Raw genomic sequence first — 15402 nt, 5'->3', positions numbered from 1 at the left:
ACAGCTTCATTAACAGCGGAGATATCGGTGATTAAAAATCTTTCTCATCCTCCCTCCACTCATCTCAACACTCCGTGACACAATAAAAACAAACAACAAGTAGATCTGACATTCCGCCCCGCCGGAGAAAAGGTCATTGAGTGACGTTCAGTTTGCAAACTTCCAGTTATCGCGCCCGTTTTCCCGAGCATGCATTTTCTCCCTAAACTCCCTGACACATCGCGCACACATTCACTGGTCTCTGGCTTTTCCTTCTGTTGCCTTCCAGCCAGATGTTAGATGACGTCCGCAATGTTGCGAATGACGTCGACAACGCACAATTGCGAGTGTTTGGCCAGTGGGATTAAATGGACATAGAAGCGCTTAAAATGTATTGAAACAAAAGGGTCGAGAGAAAAAGTGAGAGATAAGTACTCCCTAACGTGTCACCTCACCGAAAGAATTTTTGAGACAGCTTCACTAACCGCGGATATATCGGTGATTAGAAATCTCTCTGATCCTCCCTCCACTCATCTCAACACTCCGTGACACAATAAAAACAAACAAAAAGTAAATCCGACACTCCGCCCCGCCGGAGAAAATGTCGTTGAGTGACGTTCAGTTCGCAAACTTCCAGTTGTCGCGCCCGTTTTTCCGAGCTTGAATATTCTCCCTAAACTCCCTGACACACATTAACTGGTCTCTGCCTTTTCCTTCTGTTGCCTGCTTCGGCCACTCATTTCTGGTATCCCGACTTCTCGGAAGTGCATGCGTCAACCGCCCAAACGGGTCGTCCTCTAGCGCAACCATGCAGCTGAGCAGGTTGTTGTCGATACTGGCAGCAGCCGCAGAAAAGTGCCCCCCCCCCCCTTATGTCTGTCCCATTGAGCGCAAAGTAGAGTGCACTCCTGCCGAGAGCAACATTTCAAAAAATGGCAGTGCCTTAGCTCGGTCAGCGGTCAGGTGAAAGACAACACACGAATGTTGCGCTTCATTCGTGTGTTGTCCTTCACCTGTCCCCCGTCTAGCAAGTAGCGCAGTATTACCCATTACGATCAGCCAACTGGCCCCTGTGTTAGCATTGTTGGCCTTAGCTCGGTTATGCCAGGATATACGTAGCGCTATTAAAGTTGAGCTTGCCATTCTTAGCTGATTAGCTTGATCATCATGCTTACTGCTGCTGCAATGAAACATACATAGTATTAGCAATATGTGACACATGTATATTTATTTTTGTTCAAAATTTGGTTGCTTCTATATTGCCATAAAGATGGCTCGGTGCTCAGCGAAGTAACACATCACCGTTTCTATGGCTCAAACAGTGTACTTGGAATTGATTGTCTGTCCTTGATTGTCAACATCAACTACTACGCAACGGAGGCGCACAGCTGGGCACGCACCGGCTCCAGTGCGTCTGCCGCGGCTAAGACTTCACTCCTCTTGAATGCGCAGACCGGCGAGGCGCACGCGCTGTAGTGGCGGAGCGAACGGCTCCGGCGCGCCAGCCGGCTGCTCCTCGAGCATGTGCAGCAAAGCTCTCCAGTAGTCACGCGAAACTGCTAAACAACGGCCAGTGTAGACCTGTCAGTTTCCCGTGTCTATAAAGCTTGTGTAGTCACTGCTGTTCGAACAACGGCGGTCGGCCCCATCGCCTAGTTTCCGCGATAGCCAGCAACGACTCTGCGTGGATGATGGCTGATGAGCGTAGGAGTTGCACGCGTGCAAACATGCCTTTGTCGTTTTTAGCCACAACGAGTGAATTCACAGTGGTAGGAGAAAGGCTTCTGTTCTGGTGCATAACAATGTAAATGTACTTAATATTGGCGGGAGCATGCGTGGATTGATCATTCACAAGAACTCTACAATGCTTGGATATCGGATTACAGGTGAACACGCGTTACTGGTCTGGGTGTCTTAAGACTGAAGGTAACAAAAAGGTAGTGTTGAGTTTTTTATTCCCTCGCTTCGCATCCGTAACGTACGTGCACGCGTTTTACCCCGGCAGACGCCTAAATTGAGGAAGGAAGGCTGCGGAAAGCCATACATCACCGGCCCTCTCCAGCACGTCGCCAATGCCATTTACGTCATGGCTACGCACGGTAGCGGCAGAGAACTGCGCGCCGCCTTCCGGCTCAAGATCAAATTGGCAGCCTCCTTCCCCTCTCTCTGGTATACTCCGGCAGCGCCCAGCTGGCTCTGGCAGTGAGGGAGTGCGTTCGTGCACTGAGGAGTCGACCAGCGAGTGAGCACCACCAAGAGTACCAACGGGACGAGCAGAGCGGGCGGCCCCGTCCACTGCTCGAAGAGCAGAGGTGAATCTCCTATTGAACACTAACAGTTGCATAGTCGCGCTCCCGATCATGAAGTCTGACGGGAGACCGGCAAGGACTCTTTTGTCCTTGGTTTTAGTGTTGTTCATTTGGCCACCATGTGAGCTAGCACAGTGGCGTTTAGCTCCTAGAGCAGAGCCGCGACTGCCGCACAGTGGTAACTAAATATGCGATCGACTGCAGAACCCTGGCACTCGAGCTTTATCGTGCAGCAGCGTCATCGTTTTGGTGGCATCTTCCTGAAGCCAAAAAGAATGCTACCTGTGAAATGTGGGACGTAATGGCACGTAGATAATCATCGCATGGAAAATTTTCTAAGACGTTCCTGCTCGAGTTGGTTTAGTAAAGTTTAAACCATCAATCTAGCGCAAATAATTCAAACCACATGCTGAAACGAAAACCGTGAATTGGCCCTGATAAACCACGCGTTAAGGCTTACTGTAAACAATTGGAGGCACATCTGAAAGCGTGTGAGTAAGCTTAAAGGAAAATATTGAATCAAGTTTGTATACTTACTCTTCCTCCCCTAAAGAAATCAAATTAAGACAGTTTTGTTAATATCATGCTTATTTTTCGCACTGGATAGTTCGCGCTCAATACTCATCATGTGTATAGACATTTAGCCTGGACATAAAGTGGTTGGTCCCGCCACTCAAAACTTACACCATGCGAACCACATTTGTTTATGGAACAGCATTTTTTTTAATTGATTTAAATACTGAAGAGATTGCAAGCCTCGTACTGCTTATAATATCCACCGCTAACAACACAATTCACGTCTTCCTGCATGGCACTGTGCTCAGAAAGAATGCAGTACACCCATTCACAAAAAATTACAAAGCTCACCAGACATTAAGTATAGGTTTTCGCATAGAAAGCTGCTCTAATATTTTTTGTATCTATTGATCACCGATTGGTGCCTAGCTTAGTGACCTTGCATATAGCGCTTCAGTCCTCTTTTGTTCAGCTTGGAAGCTTCGAAACCATTCTTACGACTGGACTGATAACACTAAATAGGAGAAGGGAAGTAGTGATAATCCCTGTGATTGCTCAAGCTTCGAAACCATTCTTACGGCTGTACTGATAACACTAAATGGGCGAAAGGAAGTAGTGATAATCCCTGAGATTGCTCAGGCGGAGGAAAGTTGCAGAAAACAAAACACAAATCATTACGCAATTTTGCAAACTGGTTACCATATGGCCAATGGCACTAAATTAAACCCGAGCGTTACGTTGTGACTGTTGGCACTCCTATTAGCAAAATATGTGCATACAGCTAAAGCCGCTGTGCCTAAGAAAACAATAAATGCGTTACAGAACGCGACATACGACAATAATTGTAGTGTCTTGTGTTAGCCAGTATCCACAGTGTCTTATGTAGCGACAATGCTCAAACTCCAACCGAACTGGCTGTATAATGCCCATTAATTTCAACCGTTACTGAGTGCGTTCCTCCTCTACAATATTTTTTTCAATTTTAAATTAACTTGATAAGTGGGAGGCTTAGCGCGGAACAAACAAGGACAAGAGAGGCACACAGGACGAGCGCTCGTCCTGTGTGCCTCTCTTGTCCTTGTTTGTTCCGCGCTAAGCCTCCCACTTATCATGTATTACCAACTAGCCCAGAACTCTACTTTGCTCAAATTAACTTATTGCCGATAATTGGGGCCTCCAATTCCACCGTGCATACCATAGTCTTTTTGGGCAAAATTTGCTGCGTTCGTATAATTAGCCTGCCTAATTATGAGGCTGTAAATGGGCGAGAGTTTTTCGCTATGCATTACGTAAACATTAAATCGACAACGGCACAGCTTAGCTTGCTACCACAAATTCCTGTCAACCCGGGGTTCTCAGTTAACATTATTATTCAGAGAAAAAGCGACAAGTCGCGTTGATGTCACGCATATAAGAAGGGCCTCAGTTATATTACTTCATCTTAATGCTGTATTGGGATCTGTGATATTCTTAAAGGGGCAGGGAATTTTGCAATTCGTTTCAGATTATTCAGCAAACCTACTTTAAAAATCCCTTAGATAAGCATGTGTGCTCTAGATACATTATATCTGATTGCATGATACGCAACGAAATAAATCTAGTCAAATTCTTATCCCTAATTGTAAACTCTAATACAAACTTAACCATACATTAGTATTAGCTTTTGCCCTAAGGACTCATTAAATGCCAAACTGAAAGCAGTAAACATGCAAGATCAATCTCCTTCCTGTTTTGTGCTAGCTGCATTGAGGTTTTAAACATGGAACGGTAAAAAGGCGTTTATCAGTTTGTTTTCATCTGTTTTACATTTAGGCGGCGCGAGGCATAGGTCAATGTGTTTTTGCGCGGCGCGCGAAAACACCGGCCACTTTTTCTAGTTGAATGCCGTCAAATACACGAAAAGGTTTTGTACATGATGCATAAAGACAAAATGAAGCCATTTCGCAAGGGTCCAACACTTGGGCGTTACCAATTCAATGAGCGTTACGATGTTTTTCTTTTTGTTGTTGGACATTTTGACCTCTGTTACCGATATAAAAATTCAAAAGTGCCATGTCATATCCACTGCTGTCGGCAAGCTCTTTCGAAACATAAATTAACATATAAAATCAAAAAAGCGTTGTTAATTATCTAATCATTCTGCTGGATAGCATACAGGGTCATCCACTTCAAGCTATAACACGGTGACTCATTTCAAAGCAACATTGCGTCGCACGCAGACGCATATTGATGCAAAAAGATGCAAGCACAAAGGAAGCCGGAAGTGCTGCTTCTCATTGCCTGCCACTTAGCTTTATTGCGCGGCAGGGTCGGACGCAATGATGATTTGAAAGCAGGACTCTTGTTATAGCTAGAAGTGGACAGGGCTGTACCTCTTTCCTGTACTGAATGATAACCTAACATGAATAGAAAGCACAGTCGTCTTTCCGAATATAAATTGCCATATAAAATTACAAAGCTTTGTTAATTATCTCATCATTCGGCTGTATAGCGTACTTCTGCCCTGTACTGAAGGATAACCAAACATGAATACAAAACGTGGCATCCTCCACACATAACGCAGCTGTCAAGATAGTGGCACAAGCTACACGACATTCACGAGGAAAGCAATTGAGCAGCTGCAATTCACGACGACATTTGTGTGCCGGGGTGCAATGCCTCAGAGGAGATACCGCCGATTTTATCTTTACGAAGAGAAGCATTAGTACCCTGCTGAAGTAGCTCTGCTTTCGTTAGTTAAAGCACAATACGAAGTTCTACACAGACGTTTCTCTGAAGTGTAAGCCACATACTTTGCACGTAATAAACTGGCTCGTTAAGATGCAGACTTTGAATATGCGTCTGTTAAAAGGCAAATACAAATAGGTGAAATTACTAGACAATGATGAGGAAAACAATAATTGGCGGCATTTCGCACAATGAAATGAATATCAAGCCATACTAAACTTTCCACACTGGAGCAAATATCGCATTCTCTTATATCCATTATTTCAATGAAGGCGAACACGATTGCTTAAATTTTTAGCATTTGAAGAGAAATGCTTAAACCCTAAATATACTATATTGCCCTTAGTTTCTGGACTTCGTTTATGAAGGCTGCTTATGCGGGGAGCCACGGAACATTCTTTAACATCATTTGTATATCTTATTTTGCAGTGGAATCTAATGGGGAACTTCAATGGCAAATTTAGAGACCCCATAACGAGTCGGCTGACCGTGTCTTTTTTCGAGAGCTGTTGCAATAGAGCAAAAAGTAAAATGTTCAGTAAAAAATAAAAATAAAAAGTAAAAATAAAGTAAAAAGCTACAGGTTGTTCCGTAAAATAGGTCATCACAAAAAACCATACCGGAAGAATAGTAGTGAAAGCTGTTTCCTAACAATTTAAGTGGAACAACTAGCTCTCGCAGAGCACAACAAAGGTGTAATGCCTACTTTTAGCGGTATACACCAAGAATGAAACGTTTACACTGTTTAAGCCTAAGCAGCAATTTGTTTCAATGTGAACTATCAAAGTAATTGAAGCATAGCAGTACTCAAGGTAATCAGATTATAGTAATACCCGATGCGGTTACATCCGCTGCCTTCTGTGTTGCTGTCGAACGTTGCAGAGCTTCTTGCAATTAATATGCACTTGTGTTAGGCGATGGACTTGAAGTGGCCTCGATGACTAAAGACTGGCCAATTCAACCACGCTTTGATATGTAAATACCAGCCATTTTGTCTGCGGTGTGTGTGTGTGTAAAACCTTTATTGGGAGGAAGCTTGAGGTAGCCGGAGCAACCTCACGCAAACACTAGGTGGGCTCCTCATTACAGGAGCCCATTGGCGACCGCTGCGGCTAGGGCTCGGTGAACCAGGGCCTTCTGGCTTGCCAGATCGGAGCAGCCGAGCAGGGCTGCCTCCCAGTCCTCCCGGGTGGGGTTGGGTTTGGGGGTGAGGTTCGGGGTTGACTGACATGCCCACACCATATGGAAGAGGTCCGAAGACTTCTCCGCACAGTGCGGGCACTTTCCTGTACAGGCAGGATCAAAGTGTTTTAAAACTGCCGGGCACAGCAGCGTTTTGGTGTAAAGGCGGAGGAGTGTGCGTTCCTCCACATTTGTAAGACCCTTACAAGGCGTAGGATAAATTGCATGGCCGAATTGAAATAATTCAATAATTTCTCGAAAAGTGAGAGCCGGATTGGGTTCGAGATCCGTATCATAAGGGTCTGAAGGCGTTGCCCGGAGAGTGAGCGCGCGGGCGGCGGCGTCGGCCGTTTCATTGCCTTCGAGGCCCATGTGAGCTGGAGCCCATACAATCGTTCGAGACGCGGGGGCCCCGAGGTAGTCGCTGTTTTGAAGGATGCGGTGCGCAAAGAGAGGAATGTACCCCTGTTTAATATTTCTGCAGGCCCCTCTCGAGTCGGTGATGATGATTCGTGAGTCCTTGTCTGCGGCGGCTAACGCGATGGCAACTTCTTCCGCATGTGTTATGTCTTGAGCTCGGAACGTTAGGCCATTCACCGTGATTTTTTGATGGACGACTGCGGCTGTGTACCAACCCCCATGGTGAGGGCCGGAGGCGTCCACGTAGAAAATTCCGTGTTCGCATAGTGACGGGCCAGTGCCTCCGCCCGCGTAAGGCGCCTGCCGCTGTGGTTGTCACGTGTCATGTTGGCCGGAAGAGGGCGTACGTGCAGGGCGTATCTCCAGATTTCAGGAATGCGTACGCGCTCTTCCGTAAATGCTGGGTGGTGGATGTGTAGTCGGGCTAATAGGCGGCTTCCCGACGGCGTTTTTGAAAGTCTTGTGTATTGATTAGTCAAGTGCGCCTCTCGGAGCTCCGCGAATGTGTTTATCATCCCCAGACCCATAAGGCGCTGGTTGGATGTGTTGATCGGGAGATCGAGGGCACGCTTGTACATCTTTCTGAGAATCACTTCCAGAGCGTTCTCATCAAATCTGCGCAGGTGGAGGTAAGGAGTCGAGTAGAGTACTCGACTGGTCACGAATGCATGCGCCAGCCGCCAAGCATCTGTGCACCGTAACCCCCCGCGTTTGTTGGAAACCCGGCGCATCATCCGGTCCATCTGGTCCCCCACCTTGCGCGGTTTTGCTAGTGTTGTATCAGCCCGTCGATGTTTGTGGATAAGGAGACCAAGGACTCTAATCTCATCGTGTTCGGGTATTGGACCGCTGGCCAGGGATAGTTCCATTTTTGTGGTGCACTTAGGCGACGGGCGAATGTGCACAAATTCGGATTTGGACGGTGAGCATTGAAGGCCGCAGCGGCGGGCGTAAGCCTCTACGATCTGCGCCGCTTGCTGCAGGTTGGCCTCAATGTCTCCAACCGATCCGTGTCTGGCCCAGATGGTTATGTCGTCGGCGTACAGCGCGTGCTGGATGCCTTCGACCGTCGCCAACTGAGCCGGGAGTTTCATCATGGCCAGATTGAAAAGTAATGGCGAGAGGACCGCGCCCTGTGGGGTGCCTCTCGTTCCCAGTTTATATGGGCCGTGTTCTTCGTCTTGTATTGGGATGAAAGATTGCCGATCTGAGAGAAATTGCTTGATGTACTGAAATGTGTTATGTCCACAGTTCGTCTGGGAGAGATGTTGCAGTATGATTTCGTGTGCGACATTGTCGAAAGCCCCCTTCAAGTCAAGGGCGAGTACTGCCGTATCGTTGAAGGGATATTCGACAGGGTTGAGAATTTCTCGATCGAGTTGAAGCAGAACATCCTGAGCGGACCTTTGCGGGCGGAAACCGAACATGGTGTCTGCGAAGGTATTTTTATTTTCCAGAAACCCAGACAGCCTGTCCCGCACCATGGTCTCCATCAGCTTTCCCGCACAAGACGTGAGGGAGATGGGGCGGAGGTTGTCTGTGTTTATGGCTTTGCCGGCTTTCGGAATGAAAGTTACCAGGGCGGTCTTCCATTCAATTGGTAGAGGTGCCTCACCAAGCCAGATCGAGTTGATGAAAGCGAGTAGGGTTTCGTAGGCGGGGTCGGGAAGATTGGCAAGTAGTTTCACAGTTATCTTGTCCCGGCCCGGTGCTGTTCCTCGTTTCATTTTAGCCAGGGCCGCCTTCAGATCATGCAACTGGAACGGTTGATCCAGATCCGCGTTCTCTGAACCTGCATACGAGTACGCGGGTCCTCCGGTGTCCTGCTTAGTGCAAAGATACTGGTCGCGCAGTTTGCATGCTAATTTTGATGTATTTCCATCGAAGCTATGAATAGCTCGTTGGAGATGTTTTTGTGTCTAGGCGCGAGTTTGAGTCGGGTCAATTAGGGCACGAAAAAGGCGCCACGTGCTCCGGCTCGACATTTGTCTGGCCGCCGTGTTGCAGCGGTCTACCCAGTTTGAGTCGGCGAGTTGGGCCGCGTACTCTGCCGCTCGCTGAGTGAGCTCGGCGATACGAATTTTGAGCTTTCTGTTATGTTTTTGGCGTCGCCATCTGCGGACGAGGCTGTGCCGCGCTTCCCAAAGGTGCAGAAGGTGGTTGTCCACCTCTGGAGTGGCCTCCGAGAGCTGAATTTGTGTTTCCACCGAATGAAGATGTGTAACCAATCCTTGTGCCCACGCGTGGTATCCTTGTTCGTGGATAGAGGCCGAATTGATGTAGCTTTGCCGAAACTTATTCCAGTCGGGTAGCCGAGCTTGTGCGTGGGGTCTTGCCAATTGTTTAGTTCTTACAGTGGTATTGATAAGGAAGTGGTCACTACCGAGGGTTTCCTCGGTGTTGATCCATTCTGCGTGTACAATGTTTTTGGTAAAGGTGAGATCCGGGCATGTATCCCGGGTCACTGAATTACCCATCCGTGTTGGACATGCAGGGTCAGTGTGAAGAGTCAGGCCCAGCGTGGACGCGAGTTCCGCTAGCTTGCGTCCCCGCTTCTCTTCACGCACGTATCCCCAGAGTGTACTGTGGGCGTTGAAATCACCCACAATCACCAAGGAGTCCCTGCCCGCAGCCTTTAGAGCACGGCTAAAGAGTGCTGCGAACGTTACATTTTTGAGTCTGGGGGAGCAGTAGATGTTGAGTACGTGGAGTGGCGCATCTTGTTTCTTGAGCGGAAGAAGTGTCACCATCACGTAGGAATATTCAGTGTCAAGTTCTAAGTCAACTAGAGTAGCCGTATAATTTTTATGCACGCAGACGCAGGAAGAGGGGTCCTGCTGAAAGGTGATGTAATTTGTGAGGGTGACGCCACTCCCTGGCTCCTGGAGGGCAACCACCGCGGGAAGAGAGTCGAAAGTTGAAAGGTAAAGTCGGAGATCCGCCCTCTTTGCGCGGGAACGGAAGCCCCGAGAGTTCCATTGGACAATTTGGACGGGGGTGGCCGAATTGGTTCTTGGGGAGCGCTTGATCTTAGGGCTGCTCGCCATGGTCATTTAGGCTGAGGAGGGTTTGTATTGACGCTGCTCCGGAGCCAACACTCGCGGGAAGGGGGGCATCCTCCATACCGGAGAGCGAGCAGTTGTCGTCATCGTCTACCTCAGGGGTGCGTCTAGAAGTTTTGTTAGGACGGCCGGGTAAGGGACCGCCGGGCCTGCGCGAGGAGCGTAAGGAATGCGCAATTTGTTTGGCAATCATCGCGGGGATTGTCTCTTGCAATTTGGAGATGGCGTTGACCATCATTGAAATTTGATTTTCTATGGCAATGAATCGTGCCTCCGTGGCCCCGAATCGGGCCTCGAATGCTGCCTCCAAGCTTGTTACCGCCTTTGGCACCACGAGCTCACTCTGCATTACCTCAGCCGCTGGAGGCGAGGGCGGAGAAGATTGGTTAATTTTGGATTCCAATTCGTTAATTTTCTTAAGCAGCATCTCGTTTTGGGCCCTGAGTGCTGCAATTTGATCTTGATCGGCGCTGCGCGCCCTTGGGAGGGGAGTGGAAAGGTGGGAGAGAGAAGCAGCCCCACCCGAACCGTTCACCTGGTGTCCGTTTTTGACTGCGTTGACCCAGGCCCTGGTATCACCGCGCGTTTCCGTCGTTTGTTTCGCCAGTCTGCCGTGTGGTGGCGACACCTTCGATGGTCGTTTTTCAGCACCTCCTGTAGGTGGGTTCTCGATGTTGGTGATTTCCTGGCGAGGCTGATCGCCGGGAGGCCCAACATGGCGGCGTTTCTTCTTGGGCGCCACTTTTTTCTTTTTTATCTTGGGTGTGCGGAATTTTGCCACACAGTCGCGAGAGTTGGTGGCATGGTGGCCACCGCGGAACACAGTTGTGAGGAGCCGCACCCCTTCCACTAGCGGAGCTTGGAATCCGCAGATCCACAGGTGTCAGACTGCAAGTTTGGACATGCATCCACGCGATGCCTGACGGCCCCACACTTGCCGCACGCAGGAATAGTTTTGTAATATTTTCGCACAGAGACGACCATGTTGTCATAGTTTCACGTAACGGGGCTTCTCTTTACCCGCGAAAGTGATGCGTGCCTTGTTGGATGTTCCGAATTTCCGGATTTCCAGGATGGTGCCGGCGCGCCAGCACACTCGGTCTTGGAGAGTTTCTGTGGTGTCCGAGTTACGGACCACGATCACGCCGTGGCATATGTTTCCGCCGTCTTGTCTCAGGTAACCCCGAAGCGGAATCGACCCCTTCTCGGTGTTTACTGCGAAGTCCCCGATGAGCAGGTCGGCCGCCTCGATGTCCGGGGTATGCACAATGATGATGTTTTGTTCTCGTCAGGGTAGAACGGAGACGGCGCTGGCCCGTTTAAGCCCGAGGTACGCCGAAATGGCAGTGCCGTAGCCAGTTTCCGTGAACGCCTCGTGAAGAGAAACACTTTCTCTGGGCTTTATGACTATAACGTAGTCTTCAGGAGCCGGTTTGGGCATTGGACGCGGCTTCCACTTCGAGAACGCCTTGTCCTTGCTTCCCGTGACGCGCGTCGCGGGAGCGTTCATGTTTCCGACCGACGAAATGGCGGCCGGGGCGGCGCCGAACGCCGCCATCTGGGCTTTGTCTTGGGAGCGGCGTGCAGCCGGTTGAAGTAAAGCTTGACTCCGAATTTTCGGGATCACCGTCGAATTTGTATCTCCGGTGGCGGGTACCGAGGTCCACAACATTGCCTCAGGGTCGTAACCGCGTATTTGATCCGCGGAAGTCGCCATTTTTTCCTCGGAGGGCCGATTCCGCCAGGCCAGGCGTCGGCGACGCCGTTAGGCTTAACGACGGCGCCAACGTGGTCGGTCGAAAAATGGCCGTAGATTTGAAGAGAATCGGCCTACCTGGACGACTTTTGTATCCAGTTGTTCCGCTTGATTTTTCGGATCGATCGATGCCAGTTTTGCCGGGGTAGCATGATTTGGGACGCGGCCCCAGCCGTAAATTGGCGGAGCCGAAACACACGCGTCTGCTCTCGTCGCGCGCTCGCAGCGCCCCCCTTGTCTGCGGCCGGTAACGAAAGTACGAGGCTTAAGATGCAACCGAATAGTTATAACTCTGAGCAGTAATCGGCACCATATACCACACCGCTGCACGCAAAAACATCTGTAAAGAAACCAGGAGCTAATGTGCATCAACGCCACAACATTTCCAATGCAGTCAATAAATACATGTACTTTAGCATAAACAAGCGTGACTTCTAGCGCCGAAGTGGTATACATACCAGTCGTTTTCTTTGCCTCTTCCGGTCCCGTGGCTTCTGAGGAGCAAACAGTAAGAGATTACACAAAAATGTATAGCCAATGTGTATTCGTTTGACTGAATTATGAGGGACCACACAAATGCATCAAACAATATATTCTATGGGTAGCACTGTTTGAAATACAAAAAAAAGCCGCCATATTTGTTAAGAAGCAATAAATGCGTACATATCCAAGCTCTCTTCTCGCTGCATTGATCACTGTGCTGCCAGTTTCGGTGAATACAGCTTGCTAAGAGACACTTTTGGCGGGATTCTTGAGCCTGATTGATTTATAGGAAAGGAAAGGCACGGTAACTGTGGACACCTCAGCCGCGCCGTAAGGGAAGGGAGGAAGGTGGGAGTAAAAGTGGAAAGAGAGAAAGAGGAGCCGTAGTAGAGGCTTACTGAGTAATTTCGACCACCTAGGCATCTTTAACGTGCGCTGGCATCGCACAGCACACGGACGCCTCTTCGTTTGATAGGAGTCTTAACCTTCGTTATGCGATAGAACGGCTGTGCCTTTAAATGTAGTAGTGTTTCAGACTCACTAGATGTTCCTACCTAAAACTTAATAATATATAGACATTGCCACTCTTAAAAAAGATGAAAGACTCTGGGTATTCCTTCGCCGAACTTCTGTAAACGCCCTGTCCTTAATTCTAGGTGAGCGCTTTTTCCCCACATCGACAGGTTTTAAAGTCGGATTTCTTTAAAATGCAAGCTGGCATCAAAATTTAAACTGTTATTGCAGGGAGGCGGAAAAGAGAATGCACGAACATGTTACCCATTGAGACTGCCTCTTGCGGAGAGAGGAGAATTAACAGACGTGAGAGGGAATAAAATAACAAAGGCGTCCACTGCAACACATATCGAGTTCAACATTCTATGGTTCATCTTATGCGCGATTCTTCTGACAAGGTAAACTTTTCAGTTTGTCAATGTTATTGCGCTTCTGTTATCTTCGACGGAAGTAGATGTAAAATGCTCAAAAAACAATTCTGTGATACAAAAACAGCTAATCTCTAACGCACCTATCTGCGCTGAGCTATTCTGCGAGTGCATATACGTCCTAAAAAAAGCTATTTACTCATCGTTGTTGATATTTTCACAGTATACAACCCTTCAATGAATAAATTAGGAGTATATAAATAAGCGCAATTGAAAGCAGTAAGGTGACCAACTCGATTTGTGATTGCCAAAACTAGCGCCTGTCAATTCCGTTTCCAAAAACCTAAAGTATAACGTCGACAAACGCAGCGGCGAACATTATCAGGATCTCTACTGGCGGGTAATTGTCAGCAAAGCAGAACTATTTCATTAGACGTTTTTCATCCGTGTCTTCTGTGTAGCCTTCAACAGCAGTATTTCTTTCGCTTACCACTTCCATGATTCCCCCCTTCCTTTTTAGGCAGGATCAGGTGTCGAACAGTACGGGCCCCTTTTCTTTCCTTTCAGCCAATAGATATTAACCTAGTGGTGCTTATTCCTCGCCATTGATATTTATATTTTTTTTCGTCTAGCCCTTACGCATCTAGTGTAAGCGCCTTGCGTGTAATTAACAAATGTTACATGGTTACCTACATTGCCATGAGTACCGGCGACAGTATAATAGTCTATCGGAAAGGCCAGTTTAAAGCGTAATAAAATTGAGATGGTTTGAGCATAGTCTGAACCTAATGATAGAGTGAAAGCTGTGAGTGTTGCAATAACACGGCCTTTTTAATCCGCGCTGTTTTCACATTTTTTCTTATAACTAGTACACAGGAAAAGAGAGCCGCACTTCTGTGGATACGTGACTCGCCCTGTAAAGGGTGGCAGAAAGCTGGAAGTTAATGTAGAAAGAGATATAAAAAGGGGCCTTAGTTGAGGGATGCGTAGAAAATTTCCACAACCCAGCGGCTGCGTTTTGATGGAGGCAGAAGTGGTGTTAGTGTACTGTGCCATGTCGTTCTTGCAACTATAGGAAGAAGGAAAAGAAAATGCACGGGCCTGCCGCTGGTTATGTAGCTGAGCCACCTGCGCAGCCTCGTGCGGACACAAGAGAAAATAGAGAAGAAACAAAAAATAGGGAGAGAAAGACGCGCATCGCCACAGCCACCGTCCACCACCGAAGCGGTGGTGGGTGCAATGACGGCCTTCAACAGATAAAAATTCGGTTGCTAGCTAGCCCCGGTTTCCCTTCCTCGCTTCCCTTACGGCCCGGGTCAGGTGTCCACAAAAAATGTGACGAATTCTGCGCCTTCCCTTTCCTGCGAACCAATTATATGTATTACGGTGATCTTTAAAATCTGGTGCCATAGTGGATGGCTTTGAAGTAATTTCAAGCACCTGGGCATCTAACCTGCACTGACATCGCGACGAGGAGAGTCGGGAAGATGGCTGCTCCTAGCACTACGGAGTTGCGACTGGTAGGTTGCCGCCACTTGCGGCAGGGGCTAGCTTGCCTTCAGTTATATCTGCTGTAGGCCGTCATTGCACCCACCATGAACAGACGGCTGTTGCGAAGTGCTTCTTACTCTCCCACTTCTTTTTCTTTCTTCTCTACTTTCTCTTCTGTCCGCACGAGGCAGCGGAGGCGGCTCGACTACAGAGCCAGCATCAGGCCCGTGCATTTTCGTTTCCTTGTTCCTTCAGCCACAACAACAGCACTCATCAGCCAGAGTCGATAACGTCAACGCTAAAATACTTCGCAATACTAAAACACTGTCGCCATCATTCTTTCCCACATTTTTCAGCAATCACTCGAACAGTATGCCATACATGACTGGAAAGTGGGAAAATGTATTCCAGTGCATAAAAAAGGATCACCATCGTCCCCTAAAAATTACCGCCTTATTTCTTTAACCAGTGCTCCCTCCAAAAAAATGGTGCATGCAATTTACTCACACATAATGAAATTCCTGTAGTCCGTCAACTTCTTCCACCCCAGTCAGCACGGGTTTTTTTAAAAACGTATCCTGCTCTGCTCAACTAGC

General features: G+C 48.2%; 1 pseudogene; it reads right to left on the bottom strand.

Moving 5' to 3' along the window:
- Nucleotides 1–10163: 10163 nt before the first annotated feature.
- LOC146179723 (uncharacterized) lies at nucleotides 10164–11753 on the bottom strand (annotated as a pseudogene).
- Between the last annotated feature and the right edge of the window lie 3649 nt (nucleotides 11754–15402).

The sequence above is a fragment of the Amblyomma maculatum genome, chromosome 9, assembly GCF_055883805.1.
Source record: "Amblyomma maculatum isolate TAMU_Amacu chromosome 9, ASM5588380v1, whole genome shotgun sequence".
Classification (NCBI taxonomy): domain Eukaryota; kingdom Metazoa; phylum Arthropoda; class Arachnida; order Ixodida; family Ixodidae; genus Amblyomma; species Amblyomma maculatum.
Note: the sequence above shows the minus strand (reverse complement) of the source record. Positions and strands in the feature narration are given on the sequence as shown.